The 27,820-nt window shown below is 47.4% G+C and overlaps 1 protein-coding gene across 12 annotated transcripts in view; it reads left to right on the plus strand.

The window, feature by feature from the left end:
• Positions 1 to 836: 836 nt before the first annotated feature.
• Positions 837 to 27,820, plus strand: part of znf618 (zinc finger protein 618) — a 179,225-nt gene continuing 152,241 nt past the window's right edge. For 5 of the 12 annotated variants that reach the window (XM_072488334.1, XM_072488339.1, XM_072488340.1 and 2 more), the window contains exon 1: positions 965 to 1,524. The gene's annotated coding sequence lies outside the window, so the exon portion shown is untranslated. The other 7 variants (XM_072488336.1, XM_072488346.1, XM_072488350.1 and 4 more) reach the window with 4 other exon arrangements.

Here is a 27,820-nt window from a genome sequence, read left to right on the forward strand (position 1 = left end):
TTGCTCATGAACGGTTAGATCTCTAATGATGAACGGTAGTGGTCCTGAAACAATTTAACTCCCGTTTCTTCCGAGACGCTGTCCATTTTGGATTTTAAGTATTGAAAATATTTTGGTTTAGACTTAGGATGGGAATAATGTGTCGGTCGGATGAGATGAAGAGAGGAGGCTGCCGTGGGGCAGAAACGCCAGCATCAAGTAGAGTGGTTTTGGCTGCCTCAGATTCACGGGTAATGTAATCCTACATTGGAGAACTTCTGAACGACTTCTGCAATCCTCACATTGGACTGTTGTTTAATTACTTTCCGGCGGTTTCCAGTATCCTCTGTGCAAACAGGGAGCTACTTCTTGCCTCGTACACCCGAGTGGCTGCGGCAAGCAAACAGGAGCAGCACTGAACACCTTACTAATGATTCCCAGCCGAAGTCAAAGGGAATAAAACGAATTCATCCCCAGATACCGAATGTTTCCGACGTTTTCTTTTGCTTCGGGTTTCCCCAACTTTCTGCAACCTTGGTTGAAGTCGCTGAAGTGCGTGCAACCTCGGCTGCAGCGCGGCGAATATACTTTTTTGGATCGCCTTTCTGGACGACAGGATTTTTAAAAAAGGAGGAATATGGGTTGGTCGAGTGCAAACAGGGAGAAAACCTCGGATCAACCTTCGCCACAGAAAGAGCGCGCAGCCGAAGGAACCGTTAACTGTGGCCGGCTCCCCAGAGCACGCGCGAGCCCCTCGCGTTCTCTCTCCACCCCCCACCTCGGAGAGAGACAGGGCAAGCAACTTGTCTGAATCACGTGGGGCTACCTCAACCGCACGCGGATTGGCCAGATTCGCGCGTGACGTTCTAGCCGGCGGCGGCGGCGGCAGGCGCGCGCGGGCGGCGGTTAGGCGGCCATTTTCCGTTTCCGGAGTGGGTTCGCCACCAAACGCTTGTGGCGGCCATTTTCCACTGGAATGGTCAGTATTCAACCTCGGCACCGTTAGAGCATACCTGATTTTCTGCGCTCGCTGCCTGCGTTTATTTGGACATTTACCCTCTGACCAAGGAGAAGTTGTTTCCCCCCCCCCGTGGGGAGCGGTGGCCTCCGCTGTGTTAATGAGAGGAGTTGATTTGTGCTCTGTGCAGTCTCATGGTTGGCCAGCGCCCCCAACCCTCTAAACACCTCCTCCTCATCATCATCATTCCCCCCTTCGGTGATGTAGTTCTGAGAATCGTTGCAGATTGAGGCTGCCCCAGATCTGGGATTGTGATGAATCTACCGTAAGATGAAGGGAGCCAGCGCTTTTTACGTGCAGCCTTTCATCTAGCCAGCCACCGTCTCTTTATTTATCTACACGGGAGGGCTAGCGGACTCGCCGCAAAAGTGTTAACGCTCTCGGGGGCGGGGGGTGAAACCTGTGGCTCGCTGTAATTCCACAACCACACCAGCCTCATCACCATCTCCCGGGGAGATTGATTGCGTTCCAGCTGCTAAGAGTTCAGTTCAAAGCCACATGAACCACATAAGCTGCATACAGATGAGGTAATAAGAGGGTACACAATTATTTGCACTGTTTATTACAACAAAGGAGGGGTATGTTGCATTCAACATGCAGTATGATACTGAGAATGTGGCCTGATTGCTGCACATACTACTCGGTGCTGTGTGCGTTTGATTAAGATTTGAGATGCCACGGAATGAGTGCAAACTGATCGTAAATGTCTAACGGGGTCATCCTACTAAAAAACCGAATATAAGCTTCGTGTGTAGTTTACGAATGGTTAGTTTATTTGAATGCCTTTTTGAATTAATGAAATCCCAGGTGTGGAAATGACCTCGTTTTTTCCTTTTATGCTGGCCTGTCATGGACCTAGTATAATATGAAATATTGCAAGAATTGCCGGGCAGGAATATCGGTAAGACCCAGTTACATTTTTGGGAATGGACAACAGAAGCGACCACTTTACAGTATGATGACTGTATGATGTGTTGATTGTTGTTTTTTTGAGGCTCCAGTCCGGCCTCAGTTACACTGGATATTTTGGGAAAGGAACTATTTTGAAGGAAGCATTTATGTATTTCAATTTGGAAAACAACAGCAATAAAAACTTAAACGTGTAGTTCTGATGCTCCATTAGAATAGTTTATGCAAGTTTCAGATCATCAAACGTTTCTCTTTAGCAGGTGTGGTTTTCCTAAAGAAGCTGCAAATAGGTAAATGATTTAATCCTCGAATAACTTTTTCCCTTTACTGGTCCCCTGCTGAGTTGATTTATGACTGGATGCCAGTTTCTTGCTCACTTGACTATTATGGCACCAGTGAACCTTTCAGACTGCAGATGGCATCACTGCCAACCCAACCTTTGTGTACTTTCAGCACAAGTCTCTAGAAAGTGACCAAGAGACCTAATAATTCTCCTGTGTCTCTCTTCGCCCCCCCCCCCCCCCCCCCCCCCAGTTAAGGACCATAAGGCCAATTATAGCACCAAGATTTGAGTAGGTTGCTTTACATGGCCTAGGGATTTAACATGGAGCCTGTCATTAATATGGCTGTGCTACTTTGACTGAATTAGCTGAGCGTGAATGTTAGGAAGATTGTAACAGTGCTTTCATTTAGCAATATTGATTTGGATGACTGACTAGCTGGAATTGGGTCAGTTGTGATTACAATTGATAAACCTGCTTATCTCAATGAATAAATCACAAAGTATTCACCAAACTACTTACCAAACTGGCATTCTGTGTCTGGTTGTTCTCCGCTGCAGAGTAGTAAATTGCAGTAACTTCATTCCAGTGTTAATGTAAGCCTACTTGTGACACTAATAAAGATTATTATTAAAATTTCTATTAGTAACCGACTACTAGTTTAACTTGGGAATGTTGGATATGTCACTTGTTCAGCCTACTTAACTGTAAAAGTTATTCTCCCTTTCTGCAGCAGACTGAGTATAGAGCGATCATCTTGATTTGTAGTTTTCACGAGAAATGGGTGTAATTGTGGAATATGACTGCGATATCCTAAGTTGACATCACTTGTAGTAACTGAGAAACTTTCATTCACCATGAGCCAGAAGAAACCAGTGGCCTTAATTACAAATAGACGGATAGAGTTCGTGAAATCTAAAAGTGTTGATTCCTTTTAAATACATTAGTCTGAGTAATTTATTTTAAAAGTACTGGAAATACTCAGCACATTAATGAGCATCTGTAGAGAGAAACAGAGTTAACACTTCAGGCCAATGACCCTTCATGAGTAATTCGATTTTTTTTTTTTTTTGTAACCACAATGAAGGTAGAGCAGTCTTGTTGAGCTCTTGTGACGAGGATTGGAAAGCTTTGAGTTCTGTAAAGTTAAAGTTCCTGCCAGATTATATGTTGGGGATGCTTGATATGAAAGATTTGTTGTGGGAAATTAATATAGCTGCTTCCATTTCAGATGCTCTTCAATCAGTGTTAATATAACTTATTGACCCAGGTTTTCCAGAGGATTTGTGACCTGTGACATAGGAACCCTTAAATGGCACAAAGGCAAAGGGAAATTCTGGAATAAGTGATTTACGGTAATACACTCTTCCCACTTTATTTCCTGGAACCTTTACGCTGCTCTCGTTACCTTTGCTGAAAATAAGGTTATTCTGGCTCCATTATAATTAGTGGTAATAACTTTACTGTGTTTAACCAGATTTTGCAAATGCAAGAAAATATGGGTAAACTATGAGGTAGGCAAGATTGTTGCAATAGATGGCATAATTTATGCACATCGTCATTGAGAAAAATATGGGTTATTGTAAATCTTGGGAGGGGATACATGTTATAGAGGAGCAGAACATGAAATAATTTGCAACTGACCCAAGTATTGCAGAATAAGTAATGACTGCACTGCTTGACATGCGATAGGTAAATTAAGTTTGTAAGACAGCAGTAGGAAGTTGCAAAAAGGTAATTTGAGTAAAAACAAATTTTATAAATACTCATTTGTGATCTTACTAGTCAGCCAACAACCTGCCAATTGAGTCTTGTTCATTATTGTCAAAGGCAACTGCAACATTAATTATTTCAACATCACTTGTCGAGTAGTGAGATGGAGGATCAGCCATATTGAATGGAGTAGCAGGCTCGAAGTGGCCTAAATGGCCTATTCCTATTTTCTATGTATCTTTGGCATCAATATTTTCTCCAGTGTGCAGTATTTTACATGTTGTCAAATCAAATGCTTTGTCCACTTACAAATTCTGTCCAGCTCATACTGTAATTTCTGAGCAGTTCGGATTCCAGTGTACCTCTTAGTTTGATATTTTAAAATCTGATCAAGTACATTGAGATTCTGAATCCCAAGTCAAACCAAACGATTTTCCAGTTGAGATCCCTGCAGTGTCCCAGTTAGCACTTCTACCAAACCCTCCTCTCCCCTCAACCCATCCCCAACTCCATACCCTCTGACAAGTACCAGTTTTTTCTATTCCGCTAATCTCTTGTCCATTCCCAAAATGTATTCTGATCCCTGCAGCTTTTGAGCATAATTAATACCATAAAAACAAAATGTCGTGGATGCTGGAAATCTGAAATAAAAACATAAGGTGTTGGAAATATTGAGTAGCTCTGGCAGCATCTGTGGAGAGGGAAATTGAGTTAACATTTTCAGAATATGTCTCGTCAGAACCGAAGGAAGGTAAACGTGATGGGTTTTGTTAAAAGTATTTTGATTGGAATTTTGTAAAATAACTTTGGAAAGATCTCAATGGAAAACACTTTCACTGTTGTCTACAGGTGTTGGAGATAATTACATACGCAATAGTTTGTGTCCACAGTCTAACAGAAAATTCTTAAACAATGCGGTGCTTAGATTTTAATATATGGCATTAAAGTAACTAGCAACTGATTTTGACTTTCGAGTGATGAAGATTAAATAATTTGGGAATTAACTGCAGAATTCATGGTCCTTTATGTTGCGATTGATCATATTAATATAGATTCGAGGCACATTTATCAATCAAAACTTTCTAAAAAAGTGTGTTTTTTTTTTTGCTGCCGCAAGTAGCAAAACATTTTCAAACCATCTTGTCAAGTCAACCTTATTTTTACAGAATGGATCAACTCAAAAGGCAGCACGGTAGCACTGTGGTTTCACAGCACCAGGGTCCCAGGTTCGATTCCCCGCTGGGTCACTGTCTGTGCGGAGTCTGCACGTCCTCCCTGTGTCTGCGTGGGTTTCCTCCGGGTGCTCTGGTTTCCTCCCACAGTCCAAAGATGTGCAGGTTAGGTGGATTGGCCATGCTAAATTGCCCTACGTGTCCAAAAAGGTTAGGAGGGGTTATTGGGTTGTGGGGATAGGGTGGAAGTAGGTCGATGCAGACTCGATGGGCTGAATGGCCTCCTCCTGCACTGTATGTTCTGTGTTCTAATCTTAAATTCATGCTCTTGACTTGTGCATTTCCTGTTTGAGTATGAGAGTAAACTGCTTGTAACAGGTAAATTTGGCTGTCTGGATACAGAATTGACTGGCCGAAAGAAGACAACGAGTGGCAGTGGATGGAAAGTATTCCGCCTGGAGGTTTATGACCAGTGGTGTCCCACAGGGATCTGTTTTGGGACCTCTGCTCTTTGTGGTTTTTATAAATGACTTGGATGTGGAAGTGGAAAGGTGGGTTAGTAAGTTTGCCGATGACATGGAGGTTGGTGGAGTTGTAGATAGTGTCGAGGGCTGTTGCAGGTTACAATAGGACATTGACAGGATGCAGAGCTGGCCTGAGAAGTGGCAGATGGGTTCAACCTAGATAAATGTGAAGTGATTCAATTTGGAAGGTCGAATTCGAATGCTGAATACAGGGTTAAAGGCAGGATTCTTGGAAGTGTGGGGGAACAGAGGGATCTTGGGGTCCATGTACATAGATCCCTCAAAGTTGCCAGCTAGGTTGATAAGGTTGTTAAGAAGGCGTATGGCGTGTTGGCTTTCATTAACGGGGGATTGAGTTTAAGAGCAGCGAGGTTTTGCTGCAGCTTTATAAAACCCTGGTTGGACCACACTTGGAATATTGTGTCCAATTCTGGTCGCCTCATTATAGGAAGAATGTGAATGCTTTGGAGAGGGTGCAGAGGAGATTTACCAGGATGCTGCCTGGACTGGAGGGCATATCTTATGAAGAAAGGTTGATGAAGCTAGCTTTTCTCACTGGAGTGAAGAAGGAAGAGAGCTGACTTGATAGAGGTGAGCAAGGTGATGAGAGGCATGGATAGAGTGGATAGCCAGAGACTTTTCCCCAGGGTGGAAATGGCTGTCGCGAAGGGACACAATTTTAAGGTGATTGGAGGAAAGTGAAGATCCTTTATTGTCACAAGTAGGCTTACATTAACACTGCAGTGAAGTTACTGTGAAAAGCCCATAGGGGAGATGTCAGACATAGGTTCTTTACACAGAGGGGTGGGTGCGTGGAATGCACTTCCAGCGGAGATGGTGGAGTCAGAGTCATTAAGGACATTTAATAGGAAGATCGGCAAGAGCTGTGCTGCAGCAGGAGACAGCATGGCCGAGGATCGGACCCCTGGGCTGTCGGCGCAGCGATCAACAGAGTAGTTGATGCAGGTCATCCAGGACGGCTTTGCCAAGCAGAAACTGGACTGTCTGGACCCGATTAAAGAATCGGTTGATCGGCTGGAGCACAGATTGGATGCACAGGATTGGGCGATCCAGAAGGTTGAGAAGGCGCTGGCTGAGCAGGAGGAGCATCAAACAGCGGTGGAGCTGGAGGTGGGGATGCTGCGGGACCAGCAGAAAAGGCTTCTGGAGAAGGTGGAGGACCTAGAGAATATGTCCCGCCGGCAGAACTTAAGAATTGTCGGGCTCCCGGAGGGAGCTGAGGGAGTGGATGCTGGGGCATACGTAGTGGTTATGTTCGAAAAGCTGCTGGGGAAGGGGGCATTTCACGACCCTTGGAGGTGGACAGGGCGTATAGAGTGCTGCGAGAGGGGGACCCTCCGAGGGCAATGGTGGTGAGATTCCACAGGTTCCTGGACAAAGAATGTATTCTTCAGTGGGCCAAGTGAACGCAGAGCTGTAAGTGGAACAACAGTACCCTGCGGGTGTACCAGGACCTGAGTGTGGAGGTGGCTAGGAAAAGGGCAGGCTTCAACCAAGTTAAGTCAATCATCTTCAAGAAACAGGTGAAGTTTGGACTGCTGTATCCGGCTCGTCTTTGGCTCACATATGAGGACCAGCATCATTATTTTGAGTCGCCCGAAGATGCGCTGGACTTTGCTAAAAGAATAGGACTGGTGGTGGGCTGAGAATTCTCGAACTTTGATGCAACTTGTTGGCTTATATTGGGTCTCCTTTTTAAAATTTGTTTTTTCTCCTCTTATTTTTTTCTCTCCTGTTTTTGAGTTCTGTTTAAGAAAGGGTGGGGGGAAAGTTTTTTCGTTTTCGGGTTTTCTTTTCGGTGGATGTTGGCAATGTCTTTTTCGTTGATGTGCACTTTTGTGGGTGGAGACGTGCTTGTTTGAGTTTCGGTGGGTGGTGTTTTTTGTTTGCAGCTGAGTGATTGTGTGGGGATTGTTGGATGCGGGAATTCGTTTGTACGAGCGGGGGGGCGGGGAGGGGAGCGAGGCAACAATAGGTGGGAGAAATTTGGCGGTGGGGCCCACCAAGCTAGCTGGGTGAGCTCGCTGACGGAAGCGCAGTGGGGTGTGTGCATATGTTTAGTTTACTATATGGGTTAGGTTTTAGAGTAGTGGTGCTAGGGGAGGGGGGGGGGGAGTGGTTCTGCTGATGAGGGAGGGACTTCGGTGGAGGGGCAGTGAGGAGGTCGGTGGCGGGGGCTGCCGGGGGGCGGGGTGGAGGAGACGTGGCGCAGGGTCTGGAGGCGGGCCCAAGAAAGGGGATGGCTGATCGGGGGAAGGGGGGGGCATGTTGCCCCCAACTAGGCTGATCACCTGGAATGTTCAAGGAATGGGCCGGTTAAGAGAGTACTTGTGTTCACGCATCTTAGGGGACTGAAGGCAGATGTGGTAATGTTGCAGGAGACGCACCTTAGAGTAGTGGACCAAGTTAGAACAGCAGAGTTCTATAAAAAGTTCTCTGGAATATTGGGACCGGTGTTGATGAAGGTGTTTAACGAGGCAAGGGAAAGGGGGGTTCTGCCCCAGACGATGTCACAGGCCACAATTTCGCTTATCCTGAAGCGGGACAAGAACTCAGGGCTATGTGGGTCTTACTGGCCGATTTCCCTGTTGAACGTAGATGCCAAACTGCTGGCCAAAATTTTGTCTTTGAGGATTGTGTGCTGAACGTCATTGTGGAGGATCAGACGGGGTCCGTTAAGGGTAGGCGGCTGGTGGCCAATGTAAGAAGGCTGTTAAAAGTGATCATGATGCCCCCGCAGAGTAGGGAGGTGGAGGTAGTGGTTGCGATGGATGCGGAGAAAGCTTTTGACTGGGTTGAGTGGGATTATTTATGGGAGGTTCTGGAGCGGTTCGGATTTGGGAGGGGCTTTTTTGACTTGGTCAGGTTGCTGTACCAGGCTCCTGTGGAAAGTGTACGGATGAACAGGACGACTTCGGACTATTTTAGACTGCACCGGGGGACGAGACAGGGATGACCCCTGTCCCCGCTGCTGCTTGCGCTGGCTATAGAACCGCTGGCAATTGCTCGGAGGGCCTCAAGGGGCTGGTCCGGTGGGGGGGGGGGGGGGAAAGGAGGAGGGGGGGGGCAGGAGGAGGAGGGGGGGGGAAGGAGGAGGGGGGGGGAAAGGAGGAGGAGGAGGGGGGGGGAAAGGAGGAGGAGGAGGAGGAGGGGGGGGGAAAAGAGGAGGAGGAGGAGGAGGAGGGGGGGGGAAAGGAGGGGGGGGAAAGGAGGAGGAGGAGGGGGGGGAAGGAGGAGGGGGGGGAGAAAGGAGGAGGGGGGGGAGAAAGGAGGAGGGGGGGGAGAAAGGAGGAGGGGGGGAAAGGAGGAGAGGGGGAAAAGGAGGAGGGGGGGGGAAAGGAGGAGGGGGGGGAAAGGAGGAGGGGGGGAAAAGGAGGAGGGGGGGAAAGTAGGAGGATGAGGAGGAGGGGGGGGAAGGAGGAGGAGGAGGGGGGGAGGAGGAGGGGGGGGAAGGAGGAGGAGGAGGGGGGGGAGGAAGGAGGAGGAGGGGGGGAGGAAGGAGGAGGAGGGGGGGAGGAGGAGGAGGGGGGGAGGAGGAGGGGGGGGAAGGAGGAGGAGGAGGGGGGGGGAGGAAGGAGGAGGAGGGGGGGAGGAAGGAGGAGGAGGGGGGGAGGAGGAGGAGGGGGGGAGGAAGGAGGAGGAGGGGGGGGAGGAAGGAGGAGGAGGGGGAGAGGAAGGAGGAGGAGGGGGAGGGGAGAGGAAGGAGGGGGAGAGGAAGGAGGGGGAGAGGAAGGAGGGGGAGAGGAAGGAGGAGGAGGGGGAGAGGAAGGAGGAGGAGGGGGAGAGGAAGGAGGAGGAGGGGGAGAGGAAGGAGGAGGAGGGGGAGAGGAAGGAGGAGGAGGGGGAGAGGAAGGAGGAGGAGGGGGAGAGGAAGGAGGAGGAGGGGGGGAGGAGGAGGAGGAGGAGGGGGGGAGAGGAAGGAGGAGGAGGGGGAGAGGAAGGAGGAGGAGGGGGAGAGGAAGGAGGAGGAGGAGGAGGAGGAGGGGGGGAGGAGGAGGAGGGGGGGAGGAGGAGGGGGGGGGAGGAGGAGGGGGGGGAAGGGGGAGGAGGAGGGGGGGGAAGGAGGAGGAGGAGGGGGGAGGAAGGAGGAGGAGGGGGGAGGAAGGAGGGGGGGAGGAGGAGGAGGGGGGGGAGGGGGGGGAGGAGGAGGAGGGGGGGGAGGAGGAGGGGGGGAAGGAGGAGGAGGAGGAGGGGGAGGAAGGAGGAGGAGGGGGGGAGGAAGGAGGAGGAGGGGGGGAGGAAGGAGGAGGAGGGGGGGAGGAAGGAGGAGGAGGGGGAGAGGAAGGAGGAGGAGGGGGAGAGGAAGGAGGAGGAGGGGGAGAGGAAAGAGGAGGAGGGGGAGAGGAAGGAGGAGGGGGGGAGGAGGAGGAGGGAGGGGGGGGAGGAGGGGGGAGGGGGGGAGGAGGAGGGGGGGGGAGGCGAGGAGGGAGGGGGGGGAGGAGGAGGAGGGGAGGGAGAGCACAGAGTCTCGCTGTATGCGGACAACCTGCTTTTGTATGTTTTGAATCCAGTTGAGGGGATGGAAGGAATTATGGGAATGTTAGGGGAATTTGGCCGGTTTTCGGGGTATAAGCTTAATATGGGGAAGAGCAAGATGTTTGTGAACCAGGAGAGGCAACTGGGGGAACTGCCGTTTAGAGTGGTAGGGGACAGTTTCCGGTACCTAGGTATCCAAGTGGCGCGGTATTGGGACGGCTACATAAATTGAACTTGGCCCGGTTGGTGGATCAGAGGAAGGAGGATTTCCAGAGATGGGATACGCTCCCGTTGTCTCTGGCGGGCAGAGTTCAAATGGTGAAAATGGCGGCCCTCCCGAGATTCCTGTTTCTTTTTCAGTGTCTCCCCATCTTCATCCCACGGTCCTTTTTTAAGTGGGTCAATAAAGTTATAGCGGGCTTTGTATGGGGGGGACAAGTCCCCGCGAGTGAGGAGGGTTATGCTTGAGCGGAGTCGGATGGGGGGCGGGAGAGGACGGGCTGGCGCAGCCGAACGTTAGCAATTATTACTGGGCGGCTAATATAGCCATGGTTAGGAAGTGGCTGGTTGGGGGAGGGGGGGGGTCGACATGGGTGTGTATGGAGGCGGCTTCTTGCAGGGGCTCAAGTCTGGGGGCGCTGGTAGCTGCGCCTCTCCCGTTCCCGCCGGCGTGGTACTCCACCAGCCCCGTGGTGGTGGTGGGCTTGAGAGTCTGGGGGCAGTGGAGGAAACATGTGGGAGCATCGGTCTGGTCCCCAATCTGCGATAATCACCGATTTGCCCCGGGGAGGATGGACGGGGGGTTCCGAATTTGGCGGAGAGCGGGGATTGAGAGGATGGGGGATATGTTTATAGAGGGGTGCTTTCCGAGCATGAGGGCTCTGGAGGAGAAGTTTGCATTGGCGGGGGGAAATGAATTTCGATATCTGCAGGTGCGGGTCTTTCTGCGAAGACCGGTGCCAACCTTCCCACTCCTGCCACTAAGGGGGATTCAGGATAGGGTGGTTTCTCGAAGATGCATAGGAGAGGGGAGCGTTTCTGACATTTATAAGGAGCTTATGGGATCGGCAGACCGAGGAGCTGAAGCGGAAGTGGGAGGAGGAGCTGGGGGGGAGAGGGCCTTTGGACGGACGCGTTGAGTGGAGTCAACGTGACTGCGACGTGTGCCAGGCTCAGCCTGATTCAATTCAAGGTCGTGCACCGGGCTCACATGACAGTGGCCCGGATGAGCAGATTCTTTGGGGTAGAGGACAGGTGCGCAAAATGTGCAGGAGGACCGTGGAACCATGTCCACATCTTTTGAACATGTCGAAAGCTATGGGGATTTTGGCAGGGGTTTGCGGACGTCATGTCCAAGGTATTAAGTACAAGGATGGCATTGAGTCCAAAGGTGGCGATTTTCGGGGTGTCGCAAGATCCGGGAATCCAGCAGGAGAAAGAGGCAGACGTTCTGGGCTTTGCTTCCCTGGTACCCCGGAGGCGTATATTACTCGCATGGAGGGACTCAAAGCCCCCGAAGTCAGAGACCTGGCTATCGGACATGGCTGGCTTTCTCTGCCTGGATAAAATTAAGTTCGCCATGAGAGGGTTATTGTTAGGGTTCGCCCGGAGGTGGCAACCATTCATCGACTTCGCAGAGAATTAATCGTCAGCAGGAGGGGGTAGGTTAGCGTAGAGTAGGGGGGGGTTAAGTAATGGTGGGACCTGTGGGGGAGGGAGGCGGTATTTGCACTATGTTTATATTTTTATGTACATTGTTTATATTGCTGCTGTTACAATGCCCCAAAAAAATTCAATAATGTTTCTTAAAAAAAATGCTCCAGAAATGCTAGGGAACCAAGGATCTAGTGGGAAGGAGGAATTGAAGGAAATTCATCTTGCTAAAAAAAATGCAGGATAAATTAATGGGACTGAAAGCCACTAAATCACAGGGCCTGAAATCTGTACCCCAGGGTATTAAAGGAGGAGAAAGCAATGGAAATAGTGCATGAATTGGTTGTCATCTCCCAAAATTCTGTAGATTTTGGAACAGTCCCTGTTGATTGGAGGGTGTCAAACAATCCTGCTATTTAAAAATGGAGGGAGAAAATGGGATTACAGACCAGTTAGGCTAACCAGGTAGGGACAATACTAGAGTCAGTTATGAAGGATGTGATAACAGGACAAAATATCAATGGGATTAGACAAAGTCAACATGGATTTATGGAAGGGAAATCATAATTGACAAACCTGGAATTTTTTTGAGGGCATATCAAGCAGAATAGACGAGGGTGATCTGGTGCATGTGGTGTATTTAGATTTTCAGAAAGCTTTTAATGGCCCACAATAAGAGGTTAGTTTGCAAAATTAATGCACATGGGATTGGAGGTAATGTATTGATATGGATTGAGAATTAGTTAGCAGACGGAACAGTGAATAAATGGTCCTATTTTCGGAGTGGTTCTTGGGGTCCCTCAGGGATCAGTGCTTACATCAATGATTTAGATGAGGGAACCAAATGTTATATTTCCAAGTTTGCTGATATGCAAAAGTTTGTGGAAATGTGAGTGGTGATGCTTCAAGCTGATTTAGACAAGTTGAATGAGTGAGCAAATACATGGCAGATGCAGTACAACCTGGATAATTGTGATGTTATACACTTCAGAAGGGATTCAGAATGGCAGAGTATTGTTTAAATGGGGCAAAATTGGGAAATGTTGAAGTATGAAGGGGCCTGGGTGTCCTTGTACACCAGTCACTATGCAAGTACAGCAAGCTGTTAGGAAGGCAAGTGGTATATTAGCCTTCATTGCAAGAGGACTCGAGTACAGGAACAAGGATGCCTTACTGCAGCTGTACAGGACTTTGGAAAGACTGAACCTGGAGTATTCTGTGCAGTTTTGGTCTCCTTATGTTAGAAAGGATATACTTGCCATTGAGGGAGTGCAGCAAAAGTTCACCATAGACTGATTCCTAGGATAGCAGGATTGTCGCATGAGAGATTCGGCCAGCTTGGCCTATATTCGCTGGATTTTAATGAGAGGGAATCACATTGAAATGTATAAAATTCTGAAAGGCCTGAACAGACTTGGATGCAGGCATGTTGTTTCCTCTGGGTGAGGGATGTATAACAGGAGTCACAGTCTTTGGATACATTTAATAATAATCTTTATTAGTGTCACAAGTAGGATTGCATTAACACTTCAATGAAGTTACTGTGAAAATCCCCTAGTCGCCACACTCCAGCGCCTGTTCGGGTACGCTTGAGGGAGAATTCAGAATGTCCAATTCACCTAACAAGCACACCTTTTGGCATTTGTGGGAGGAAACTGGAGCACCAGGAGGAAACCCACGCAGACAGGGAGAACGTGCAGACTCCGCACAGACAGCGACCCAAGCCGGGAATCGGACTGAGATGAGGAGAAACTTCACTCAGGATGATGAACCTGTGGATTTCTCTGCCATAGAAGGCTGTGGAGGCTAAGTCACTAAGAAGTGAATAATAGATTTCTCAACTCCAAACATGTCAAGAGGTATGGGGAAGATAGCAAAAGGATGGCGTTGAGATAGAGAATTAGCCACGGTCATATTGAATGGTGGAACAGAGTTGTAGGGTCGAATGGCCTCCTGTTGTCTATGTTTCTGTTCGGGGCTTGGGCTTTGAAAGTTGTCTCAAGTTTGAAGCTTGATCTTCTGTTTCGTGTGAAGGAGTAAGGAGTCTTCTAATAATTTATTTTTCTTTGGGATTTTTTTGTCCCAATTATTATTGAATTAAGAGATCTGAGATGTTGTTGACCTGGGTTAATATCCAATCACTGTATATTGATGCATTTAAAAATGAGCTGAATGACTGACTATTAGCTGGACCACAGTTTATAGAGATTAATATAGCGAAGTCAAATACTACGTGGAACATGATTCTTGTATAAATGTGGAATATTCTAGAGTCTTGATTGCCTTTGGAAACTGGCTGAAATTGTAAATATAGAAAGATCTGTAGAGGGAACATGACGCTGTAGAGTTTACATGAACTATAAAACAAATTTGTTTATATATAGGCCAACATTTAAGCGAGGGATGCTCCCCCCAACGATGTCACAGGCCTCGATTTCTCTCATCCTGAAGCGGGATAAGGACCCGGAAGAATGCAGGTCTTACAGGCCAATCTCCTGTCTAAAAGTAAACGCCAAGCTGTTGGCCAAGATCCTGGCCTCGAGAATAGAGGATTATGTGCCGGGGTGATGGGGAAGTTCCAGACGGGGTTTGTGAAGGGGAGGCATTTAGTGGTGAACATTAGAAGGCTGCTAAATGTGATTATGGTGCCCTCCGAGGGAGGTGGATGTGGAGAAGGCCTTTGATCAGGTGGCGTGGGAGTATCTGTGGGAGGTCCTGGGGCGATATGGGTTTGGGCAGGGTTTTGTGGACTGGGTCCAGTTGCTGTACCAGGCACCGGTGGCGAGCGTGCGGACGAACTGAGTGAGCTCAGATTATTTTAGGCTGCACCGGGGGACGAGGCAGAGATGTCCACTCTCCCCACGTTGTTTCCCTTGGCTATAGAGCCACTGGCGATGGCGCTGAGAGTGTCAAAGTAGTGGCAGGGGATTTTACAGGGGTGGGGGGGGGTGGAGCACAGGGTCTCGCTATACGCAGGTGACCTACTTTTGTATATTTCTGACCCGCTGGGGGGGGGGATTGGCGAGATTATGCGGATCCTAGGGGAATTTGGCTGTTTTTTGGGGTACAAATTGATTATGGGCAAAATTGAGGTCTTTGGATTCAGACGAAGGGGCAGAAGAGGAGATTGGGGGGGATGCCGTTCAAGGTGGTGGGAGGGAGCTTTCGGTATTTGGGTATCCAGTTGGGGCGGGAGCAGCTACATAAACTGAGTTTGGCTCAGTTAGTGGAGCAGATAAAGGGGGACTTCAGAAGATGGTACATGCTTCCGTTGTCACTGATGGGAAGGTTGCAGACGGTAAAGATGACTGTTCTCCCAAGGTTTTTGTTTGTATTTCAGTGCCTGCCTATTTTTATCCCGAAGGCTTTTTTTAAGAGGGTGAACACTGTGATCTCTGGGTTTGGATGGGCGGATAAAACCCCGCGGGTAAAGAAGATGCTGCTGGAGCGGGGTCGAGGGGAGGGAGGGCTGGCCCTACCGAATTTCAGGAATTACTACTGGGCGGCGAACATAGCAATGGTGAGGAAGTGGGTAGTGGGGGACGGGTCGGTGTGGGAGTGGCTGGAGGCGGCCTCATGTCAGGGCACAAGTTTAGGGGCACTGGTAACGGCACCTCTGCCGGCTCGGTACTCCACAAGCCCGGTGGTAGTGGCAGCCTTGAGGATGTGGGGATAGTGGCGGAAGCACATGGGAGTGGAGGGGGCGTCGGTATGGACACCTATTTGTGGCAGCCATGGGTTTGCATGGTGGGGTGGTTGGCTGGGGGGTTTCGGAGGTGGCAGCGAGCTGGGATAGAGCGGTTTTGGGACCTGTTTATTGACTGCAGCTTTCCGTGCTTGGAGGACTTGGAGGAGGAGTTTGAACTGCCCTTGGGAATGGGTTCCGCTACCTGCAGGTGAAGGACTTTGCATGGAGGCAGGTTTCGACCTTTCCGCACCTACCGCCCCAGGAGATACAGGACAAGGTAGTGTCAAAATGGGAGTGGGGGAGGGGAAGGTCTTAGAAATTTATAAAGAACTCCTGGAATGGGAGGGAATCCTGATAGGGGGAAGGTGTTGGGTAAGGAATTAGAGGTGGGATTGTGGAAGGATGCCCGGAGTAAAGTAAACGCGTCCTCGTCGTGTGCCAGGCTTAGCCTGATACAATTCAAGGTGGTCCACAGGGCTTGTACTGACCCATATGAGCAAGTTCTTTGAAGGTGTGGAGGATAGGTGTGGGAAGGCCCGCAAATCATGTCCACATGTTTTGGGCATATCAAAACTATTCCGGCAAGGATTTGCCAATGTCATGTCCTCGGTATTGAAGATACGAGTGGTTCTGAGTCCAGAGGTGGCGATCTTTGGTGTGTCGGAAGACCTGGGAGTCCAGGGGGTGAGAGGGGCAGATGTGTTGGCCTTTGCCTTCCTGGTAGCCCAGAGGTGGATCTTATTGGTGTGGAGGGACTTGGGAATTGAGGGTATGGGTCAGTGACATGTCCAGGTTTCTCAGGCTTGAGAAGATCAAGTTCGCCCTGAGAGGATCGATGCTAGGGTTCGCCCGGAGGTGGCATCCGTTTATTGACTACTTTGGGGGAAATTAAACTGTCAGCAGATATCGGGGGAGGGAGGGGGGATGCGGTTGGTTGAGGTGGGAAATGGGGATGGGGGAACTGTGTATGTAAGCCACATTGGCTGGGTCTGGTTTTTGGGTGGGTGCTATTTGTTCTGTTGTTTTTTTCCTCTTGAAAACATTGTTAAAAATTATATATGCCTGAATAAAATATTTTCAAAAAATAAACATAGGCCAACATTTCTTGGCCATCTCTAATTGCCCTTGAGAAGGTGGTGATGAGCTGCCATCTTGAACTGCTTCAGTCTATATGGTGTAGGTGCGCCCACAATGCTGTTAGGGAGTTCCAGGATTTAGACCTGACGTCAGTGAATGAATGGTGATATTTCCAGTCACGATGGAGTATGGCTTGGAGAGAAACTTGCATGTTCCCAGGCATCTGCTGCCTTTGTCCTTCTAGATGGTGGAGGTCATGGATTTGGAAGGTGCTGTCTGAGGAGTCTTGTGTGGGTTCCTGCAGTGTGTCTTGTAGATGGGTGCATGCTGCAGGTAGGTACATGTTGCTACCATTATTTATCAATGGTGGAGAGTGAATGTTTGTGGTGAAATGCCAATCAAGCAGGCTTTGTCCTGGAGGGTGTCAAATCTCTTGAACGTTGTTGGAACTGCACTCATCCAAGCAAGGGGAGTATTGCGTACAGCCTTTGGGGGTCAGGAGGTGAGTTATTCACTGCTGGATTCTTAGCCTTTGACCTGCTCTTGTAACCACAGTATTTATAGTCCATTTAAGTTTCTGGTCAATGTAACCCCCAAGATGTTGCTAGTGTGGGATCCAGCAATGGTGCACCAATGAATGTGAAGGGGTGATAGTTAGATTCTCTCTTCTTGGAGATACCTGGCACTTGTGTGGCACAAATGTGACTTACCACTTGACAGCCCAAGCCTGAATATTGTCCAGGCGTTGCTGCATTTGGATATAGACTGCTTCAGTCTCTGAGGAGTCGCAAATGGTTCTCATCTTTGTGCAGTCATCAGCGAACATCCTCATTTCTGACTTTATGAAGAAAGAAGGCCACTGACGAAGCCTGGAACTGAGATGATTGACATCCAACAATCACAAAAATCTTCCTTTGTGCTAGGTATGACTCCAACCAGCAGAAACGTTTCCCCTGATTCCTAATTATTCTAATTTTGCTAGGGCTTCTTGATGCTACACACGATCACATGCTGCCATGATGTCAAGGGTAGTCACTCTTGCCTCACCTCTGGAGTTCAGCTCTTTTCTGTTTTGTATTTTTGTGATGTATTGGGAAATCAAGCTTTATTTATAACCCACCATTTTCCATCTGCATGTACATGAAAGTGCAGTTTCCCCGATTTTTTGCTTAAGTTGTCTGAAATTTGCTGGGTGGTTGCCATATTAATAAAAAGCATGAGAACTGAGGATTGTGTGCCGCAGATAATCCATGAAGACCAGACGGGGTTTGTGAAGGGGAGACAGTTGAACGCGAATGTGCGGAGGCTTTTGAATGTTATCATGATGCCGGCGAGGGAGGGGGAGGCAGAGATAGTGTGGCGATGGACGCTGAGAAAATCTTTGATAGTGTAGAGTGGGGGTACCTGTGGGAGGTGCTGAATAGGTTCGGGTTTGGGGAGGGGTTTGTCAGGTGGGTTAGGCTGTTGTATGAGGTCCCGATGGCGAGTGTGGCCACAAATAGGAGGAGGTCCGAGTACTTTCGGTTGCATCGAGGGACGAGACAGGGGTGTCCCCTGTCCCCCCTGCTCTTCGCACTGGCGATTGAACCCCTGGCTATGCACTGAGAGAGTCGAGGAACTGGAGGGGGTTGGTGCGGGGTGGGGAGGAGCATAGGGTGTCGCTTTATGCGGACGTCCTGCACTGAGAGAGTCGAGGAACTGGAGGGGGTTGGTACGGGGTGGGGAGGAGCACAGGGTGTCGCTTTATGCGGACGTCCTGCTGCTGTATGTAGCGGACCTGGTGGGAGGAATGCCAGAGGTAATGAGGATCCTTAGGGAATTCGGGGACTTTTCGGGGTACAAGCTCAATATGGGGAAGAGTGAGCTGTTTGTAGTTCAGCTAGGGGACCAGGATAGGGGGATTGGCGAGCTCCCACTAAAAAGGGCGGAGAGGAGTTTCAGATATTTGGGGGTCCAGGTGGCCAGGAGCTGGGGGGCCCTGCATAGGCTTAACTTTACAAGGCTGGTGGAGCAAATGGAGGAGGAGTTCAAGAGGTGGGACGTGTTGCCGCTGTCCCTGGCGGGTAGGGTGCAGTTAGTCAAAATGACGGTGCTCCCAAGGTTTTTGATCCTGTTCCAGTGCCTCCCCGTGTTTATACCGAAGGCTTTTTTCAGGCGGGTTAACAGGAGTATAATGGGGTTTGTGTGGGCGCGAGGGACTCCGAGGGTGAGAAGGGTGTTCCTGGAGCGGAGTAGAAATAGGGGGGGCTGGCGCTGCCCAACCTCTGTGGGTACTACTGGGCCGCCAATGCGACAATGGTGCGCAAGTGGGTGATCGAGGGGGAGGGGGCTGCATGGAAGAGGCTGGAGACGGCGTCCTGTGTGGGTACGAGTCTGGGGGCGCTGGCAACAGCGCCGCTGCCGCTCCCTCCAAGGAGGTATACCACGAGCCCAGTGGTGGTGGCGGCCCTCAATTTGGGGGCAGTGGAGGCGGCATGGGGGGAAGTTAGGGCCTCTGCGTGGAGCCCATTACGGGGGAACCACCGGTTCGCCCCAGGAAGAACAGGTGAAGTGTTTTCGGGGTGGCACAGGGCAGGCATACGAAAGTTGGGGGACCGTTTGTGGACGGAAAGTTTGCGAGCCTGGGTGAGCTGGAGGAGAAGTACGGGCTCCCCCCAGGGAACACCTTCAGGTACTTACAGGTAAGGGCGTTTGCCAGATGGCAGGTGGGGGAATTCCCACGGCTACTGCCACACACACTGCAGGACAGGGTGCTCTCGGGGGGGGGGGGGGGGGGGGGGGGGGAAGAGTGGGGAAGATCTCGGAAACTTACCAGGTGATGCAGGAGGAGGAGGAGGCCTCGGTGGTGGAGTTGAAAGGTAAGTGGGAGGAGGAGTTGCGAGAGGAGATCGAAGAGGGGACGTGGGCAGATGCCCTAGGGAGGGTGAACTCTTCCTCTTCAAGCGCGAGGCTCAGCCTCATACAGTTTAAGGTGCTGCACAGGGCACACATGACCGGGACAAGGATGAGCAGGTTCTTTGGGGGTGAGAACAGGTGTGTTAGGTGCTCAGGGAGCCCAGCAAATCACACCCATATGTTCTGGGCATGCCCAGCGCTGGAGGAATTTTGGAAGGGCGTAGCGAGGACTGTGTCGAGGGTGGTAGGATCTAGGGTCAAACCGGGCTGGGGGCTCACAATATTTGGGGTGGCAGAGGAGCCGGGAGTGCAGGAGGCGAAAGAGGCCGGAATTCTGGCCTTTGCGTCCCTGGTAGCCCGGCGAAGGATTCTCCTTCAGTGGAAAGATACGAGGCCCCCAAGCGTGGAATCCTGGATCAGCGATATGGCAGGATTCATTAAATTGGAGAGGGTGAAATTCGCCTTGAGAGGGTCGGTACAAGGGTTCTTTAGGCGGTGGCAACCGTTCTTAGACTTTCTGGCCGAACGATAGACATTGGTCAATGGCAGCAGCAGCTCGGGGGGGGGGGGGGGGGGGGGGTTTACTTTATTTTTGTTTATGTTATTTACACTGGAAGGGTCTGAGGGGGTGTATACACCTGTTGTGTTAAGTCGGGGTGTTAATGTTAATTTATTATTTAGGTACGGGGGGGAGGGGTTTGGGGGGTTGCTTTTTTGAGATTGTGTTTTGTGCTTAACCCTGTTGGGTTCTTTTTTTTCTTTCTCATTTTGTTATTGATATTTTATGAAAACCTTTAATAAAAATTATTTTTAAAAAAGCATGAGAACATAAATGTGATATCACATGTGCTTTTGGTGCAATCCATAAAGAGAATCGAAAGAGAAAATGCTGGAAAATCTCAGCATCTCATCTGAAGGGAGAGAAAAGAGCTAACCTTTCGAGTGCGATGAATCTTTGTCAAAGCTGGTAATTTGCTTTTATCCATAAAGAGAATGTTTAATTTTGGACCATGATTTTTTTTTCTGAGATAGAAAACTAGTTAATTTTAGGTCTATTTCAAGAATTGGATCCTGTTCTCCTGCCTTCGTAACTAAGTGCACCAGCAATGTGGATTAGGATACAAAGACCAGTAAAGTGCCTTGTCTGATGGCAGGTCTGCTGAAGCAGCAGACCGGGAAGGTGGATTAGCCATGGTGTCCCTAGACCAGTGGGGTAAATCAGCTAAACCTTATGTTGTTAAATTCCATGAAGGACCTCTATTCAGTTTTTCTGATATGAGGAAAGGAAAGAAGTTTGTACTCAGTCATGTGGGTGATAATAGAGTGCTTTGAGTGCATCTTGTCTTCATCCCAACTTGAGTTTATGCTTTAAGTGAATGTGGGCAAGAAAACTAATAAAATATTACTTTTAATAGACTGCGTGCTTTACAGTAACTACATTTTAATTATTATTTAATTTCTGAAGCATCCTCACAGGATTGGTCAACATCACAGTCAGTAATAGTTTTTTTTAACATTTGGAAATATGCAACAATAAACTGTTCTCAGTCCAAGGTCCCATGCTCAGGGTTGTGAGCCAAGGCCAATGGCGGAGCTTGGGAACTTTTCACAGTGGTTGCAGAAACGCGGGAACCTCGAGGGACAAATGGCTGCTTACAGGCAGAGGATCCTTTGGGAAGAATTCCTGTGTTTCCTTTAAGCATAATTAATGAGGAAGGCAGCAGGAAACCACCGTGTATTCTTTTCCCTAGTCATATTGCTCATGGTTGACAAATATAAGATGAACGATGTAACTGGGACCAACAAAATGCTTTGTATTGCGTCTGGCTGGGGGGAAGCCCTTTCAGATCAACAACATGCAAAATCCTTACTGAAAACTGGCGAGAAAAGGGATGTGGAATGTAAGGACATGATGAGAAGGGGAAGCTTGAAAATGTTGAGACAAATGGCAAGGTATAGCCTGGCCATTTACAGAAGTAATATGGAGAGATTGTGATAATTTTGAAAGTGATGATATAAGAGTTATTCATGCAGGTGGTGAACCGAACCAAAGAGACATCGCTATAATGTTGCCTAATGTCAGTGTGATGAGAATTGACCAACACAGTGACAGACTGCTGAAGGTGGTTCTCCATGCTGATCTAGTGGTGTTATTATAAGCACTGTACATGTCCACATCAGAGCATGTGGATGAAGTGGACATGCGAGTACCAAAACTAGAAGAACTAATTAAAAAAAGAAAACATCTTGGCGCTTATGGATGCTGTAGTCAGTGAAGGCAGATGTGGAAAAGAAATTGGAAGCCATAGACAGGATTTCAGAAACCAGAGGATGTTGAGTTCAATTCCTTTTAATTTATTTTCCATACGTAAATTCATTTTGGGTACATGGCTTGTTCAATAAAACATATAAATGAATATTAACATTCAAAAGAAAATTAGCCTGTTAGAAACTTTAATTAAAATATATTTAAAACCATTCCAATATGTTAAATAATCAGCCAGAGTTCCATCATGATATCCTCCTCCATACATCAAATTCCTGTTAGAGAACAACAAAAACGAGTTTAAGAACCTGCTAAGGGATTGTAGCCTTTTTGCTGAACATAACAACAGTAATTCTCATAATGTTCATAACATTCTTCACTTCATAAAAATTATTCAAGAACAAATTTTCTCAAGAAAGAGCTGCTCGTCAAAAACCCTTCCTGCCTGATTGAATAATATATGCACCATGACAGCATCTACTTTTATAAGACAACACTGCCAGGAGAGACATCCAGCAAGGATGGGGCACTCTACAGTTGTGTAGAAGAGTTTCATGATTGTGGGATCTGCACGAAAGATTGACTGAGATGGTGTGCGTATCCCGTGACTACATTGTTGCCCCAATTCGGCTTATTCGTACTTGATACCTAGATACTTGTACCTGGTAAATATTTCCGTATCCCCATCATGAATCTTCACAGGAACAATATCATTAACTTTCCTAAAGCCTATAACTCATTGTTCCACCTTTTCATTCAGTTTAAGAAAATGATTGCATTATTTTACAGACTTCTACACTGAGCTCCTGTAGGTTACTTTGTTCTTCGATTAGGCCGAAAAGTACCATATCATCAGCAAAATTTGGGATCATTAGGTCGTGTGCTCTGCTTGACAGTCATTCGTGTAGAGGATGAAAAGCAAAGGTGTAAGTACATAGCCTTGGGGAATCCAGTATTTGTTAACATTGGCTCTGAGTAGAACCCAAAGACTTGATACCTGTTGGATGCTGATGTGAAGGAAATCACTGGTCCAAAGTAGGAGAGTAGGATTAGCATCCAGATTTTTCAATTTCTCAATCGCTTAAATGGCTGCATAGGTATACAAAGCTGATGGGAAATCCACAAAATTAGCGTGAACATAGTTGCCTAATCTATTAAAATGCCGTTGGATGAAATGGATCACCGGTCATATCAGCATTTCCCACTGATCTATCAGGTTGATAGGCAAACTAACTGATCAATATGTGGAACAAGAGGATCCAAAAGATGCTTTGATAACAATCCACTCAGCACTTCATGACAACTGATGCAAGAGCAACTGGTGGGTAATCGTTCAGCTCAACAGGCCATGATTTAGCACCCGGAACAATGAAAGCTGATTTCCAACAGCAAGGAATATATGCATGCCAAATGATTTCTGAAAGACCAGAGAGAAAGGAACTACTAACTGACGAGCACATTATTTCAAAATTTTTCTGCTAGTCTTATCTGGGCTGCATGCTTACCTCGGAATTCACACATTTGAATTGCTTCTCTACCTCCCATGTGTTGTTGATAACAACTAATTCATGAAATAGAAGCCTACTGAAAAATCACAAGTTCCTCAAATTCACCATTGGCTAAAATATCTATTCCATTCATTCACAACACCATGAGGATTGTTTGCGGACAAAAAAAAAGTAATTTTTCTTTAGTGTAATGCTTGACATTTTATGGGATTATTTGTCCTAATACAATTATGTAGCTTGTCTCTGTACACATCTTTCATATTCTGGACTTCCGTTCTCACTTTGATTTTTAATTTAAGTTTGTCTTGGCCCCCAACATTAAATACAATTTGTCTTTTCTCCATGATTACTTTTAAGTCCTTTTGTAATCTAAGATTTCTAGTTTAGATAAATCTTAATTGTTTTCGTTTGGACAGTAAACTGTTTGCAAAAGATAACAATTTATATTATCTGTGGTGCTGTTTTTTTCATCCTCCATAAAAATGTATCCCAATTCATGTTATCAGAGCAAGTTTGCAGATCTTGAATCGCCACATTATCCTAAACTTTAATCACATTCCTGGCATTTTACGTTTTTGTTGATATTTAAGGAGGAAGAGGCACAATGTTTAGGGAGGCCAGGTATGACATTATGTAAAAGATGGAAGGTACATTTGACATGTGGCTCAAGTATAATAGAGGAAACAGGACACTTGGAAGTCACCTGTGGATCTGAAGAGGTACCAAATTATTCTTGTCAATCTGCAATATTGAAATAGTATAAATTCCTGTGTCTACCCAGGTGCAGACACTGAAACAGATCATAGTTTAGTTGTCATGAAAGTAATAATTCAACTGAAAAAATTAAGATGAGAAATCAAAAGCTTAAGTGGGATAGAAAATGGAGGGCTCTGAGGGATTAACTTTCATGAAGCCATAGAGAAAGCAATTGCCAAAGTCAGTGGGATAGATTAGGAAGTACTAGAAAACATTGATACAATAATAATAATCTTTAATAATCTTTATTGTCACAAGTAGGCTTACATTAATACTGCAATGAAGTTACTGTGAAAGCTCCGAGTCGCCATATTCCGGTGCCTATTCGGGTACCCAGAGGGAGAATTCAGAATGTCCAAATTACCTAACAGCACGTCTTTCGGGACTTGTGGGAGGAAACCGGAGCACCCGGAGGAAGCCCAAGGGGAGAAGGTGCAGACTCCTCACAGACAGTGACCCAAGCCGGGAAACGGACCTGGGATCCTGGCACTAATGCTAACCACTGTGGTTATAGGGAAAAACCATGGATCTTGGAAGAATTGCTGAAGAAAGTGGAAGAACGAAAATGCTAATGAAGGTAAAGAACTCTATAGCAAAGTAAACATTGAGCTCAGAGAGACTGACCCGGCAAGAGAATTGGTGGGGAGAGCAGTGCAGAGAATTGCAAGAAATATGAAAAGACAAATGGATACTCTGAGAAAATATAAGAATTGACTGGGGAAAGGAGAGCAAAGCAAGTGCAAAAAAGCAATTGATAGTAAAAGATGGAACACTGCTTATAGAAACTGAAGAAGTAAAAAATGGAAAGAGTACATTAAAAAACTATAAGACAAGGAAAGCAAGCCAACAGAACCATAACCAGCAAAATAAGTCATTTCCCAGGATGATTTAGGATCCGATTTCTTCTGGAGTGCGCCAAAGAACAAACCAGTAAAAGCAAAAGGATGTGCTGTAATCCCTGTTGAAGTGATAAACGGACTTGGAAAGAAGGCAACAAGAGAATTGATTAACTTGTTTAAAGTTATGAATAAGAAGGGAGAATGGCCAGAAGACTTGAGCAACACATTGGTCTCATTTGAGAAGAGGGCAGATGACCACAAAATGTGAAGCGCTTCGCACCATAACTTTGATTACATGTGCATCCAAGATCATATTAAAAATTGTACCAAATAAATTGGAAGCTAAAGCAAACTATTACACTGGCTGTGATCATTTCGGTTTTCGGAAAGGTTGTGCAGCTAGAAAGGCTAAAGCAATTAATCGAAAGAAGCAGAGAACACCAGCAAGCAGAGTAGACTTGCTTTGTGAATTATGAAAAAGTTTTTGACCGGGTGAACTGGCAAAAGGTGTTGAAAGTGCTGGAGACATCAGTGGTGATTGGGAGATGTGATTGTGGCTCTTGGTACATGGAACTGCCTTTTACAATCAGGACCATATGGTGACACTGAACCTAGTGTAATTGAATGCAGCGTGAGACCAGGCTCTTTCCATTGCTCTTTAACATGCAGCGTGAGACCAGGTTCTCTCCATTGCTCTTTAACATGTACATGGAAACCAGGATCAAACAGGCAGATTAATCACAGAAAAGTGTCAAAAGTAGGAGGACAATAGGTTGAAGGCATTCAGATTTTCAGACGACCAGGTCCCATTATAGCAAAAAAAGCTACACATACTAATGGATGGAATGAACGAAGCACATAGTACATAGAACATACAGTGCAGAAGGAGGCCATTCGGCCCATCGAGTCTGCACCGACCCACTTAAGCCCTCATTTCAACCTTAACCCAATAACCCCATCTAAACTTTTTGGACACTTAAGGGCAATTTAGCATGGCCAATCCACCTAACCTGCACGTCTTTGGACTGGGAGGAAATCGGAGCAGCCGCAGACACTGGGAGAACGTGCAGACTCTGCACAGTGACCCAGCAGGGAATCGAACCTGGGTTATGAAGCAACTGTGCTAACCACTATGCTACCGTGCTGCCACGGTAAGATGTTGCCGCATCTTAGCTGACGTTGTCCAGGAAATAGGTCACACTGAGCAGTATTTAACATTAATAGCTTCTCCTTGAGGGGTTCTGTGGCAGGGTTTGCCCGGAGGTTGCAGCCATTTATCGACTTTGAGAAGATGTCAATGGGGGTGGGGGGGGGGGGGTAAAATGGGGAGGCTGGGAAGTGGGGGGCAGGATGGTGGGGTATTTTGTTGAGATTGTTAATTGCAATTTGTTAATTTGATTTGTGATTATGTTTGTTGTGTTAAAATATAAATGCCTCGCTATTTTTCAAAACAAAAGGTGGGGGATGTTTGTGACCGTGTTTGAGGAGCTGTTTATTGTGGGGGAGGGAGGGGAAGAGGGGGAAAATGTTGTACAGACTACATAGTTGATTGCTGGGAAGTGTGTTTCCCGAGGTGTTTATTTGCTATAACCTGTTTTGATACATGTTTGTAATAAAATCGTTTTAAAAAAGAAGATGGCAAATGATATGTCGGCCTTCATAGCGACAGGATTTGAGTATAGGAATAGGGATGTTTCACTGCAATTGTATAGGGTGATGGTGAGGCTACACCTGGAATAGTGTATGCAGTTTTGATGTCCTTATCGGAGGAAGGATGTTCTTGCTATGGAGGGAGTGCAAAGGCGATTCCTGGGATGGCGGGACTGTCATTGGGTTCGGATTATATCAACTGGCGTGTAGAAGAGTGAGAGGGAACACTTGCGCCCAGAATCTTCCCAATTTTTCACAACCCCAAAACATGTGCACGTGATTCGCTGGCCCCTGCCCACGCCTCTCACACTCATCTGCTGTACCCTGAAAAACCCACTCCTTCTCGCCCGAATCGTATGCGCCCTGTGCACCACCTTAAACTGTATCAGGCCCATCCTTGCACAGGAGGAAGTCCCATTTACCACACACAACTCCCCTTCCCATTTATCATTTGCCTTCATTACTGCCTGCTTTACTTGCGTGCTTACTTTCAACGACTGATGGACAAGGACACCAAGGTCTCGCTGAGTATCCACCACTCTAAAATTTATGCCCATTCAAATAATAATCTGCCTTTCATTTTTTGCTACCGAAGCGGATAACCTCATTTATCCACGTTATACTGCATCTTCCATGCATAAGCCCACCCATTCAGTCTGTGCAAATTCCGCTGAAGCATCTCTGCATCCTCCTCCCAGCTCATCCTCCCACCCAACTTTGTATTGTCTGCAAATTTGGAGATAATACATTTAGTTCCCTCGTCCTAATCATTAATATATAATGTGAACAATTGGGGTCCTAGCAGAGAGCCCTGTGGTACCCCATTAGTCACTGTCTGCTAATTGGAAAAAGATCCATGTATTCCAACATTTTGCTTCCCACCTGCTAACCAGCTTTCCAGCCAGCTCAAGACACTACCCATAATCCCATGCGCTTTACAATCTGCTATGTGGGATCTTGTTGAATGCCTTCTGAAAGTCTAAATAAACCACATCCACCGGTTCTCTCCTGATGAGAGGCTGAGTAAATTGGACTTGTATTCTCTGAAGTTTAAAAGAATGAGGGGTGATCTCATCGAAACATAATTCTGAAGTGGCTCAAGAGGGTGGACGTGGATATAGTTTCCACTAGCTGGGGAATCTAGAGCATGGGGACACAGCCTCAAGATAAAGAGCCAATCATAAGTGATCGAGGTGAGGGGAAATGTATTCAGTTAAAGGGTACTGAATCTTTGGAATTTCTCTACTCCAGCTGGTTATAGATGCTCCTTTGTTGAGTATATTCAAAATCAATTGAGGTTAAGTACTTGGTGGAGGGCATTGATTGGATGGCTATTTAAGCACACATCAAGAGACATTGACTGACGCAGGTTTAAAATGGAGTCAGGAGCTATAT

This window comes from Scyliorhinus torazame, chromosome 22, assembly GCF_047496885.1.
Source record: "Scyliorhinus torazame isolate Kashiwa2021f chromosome 22, sScyTor2.1, whole genome shotgun sequence".
Classification (NCBI taxonomy): Eukaryota; Metazoa; Chordata; class Chondrichthyes; order Carcharhiniformes; family Scyliorhinidae; genus Scyliorhinus; species Scyliorhinus torazame.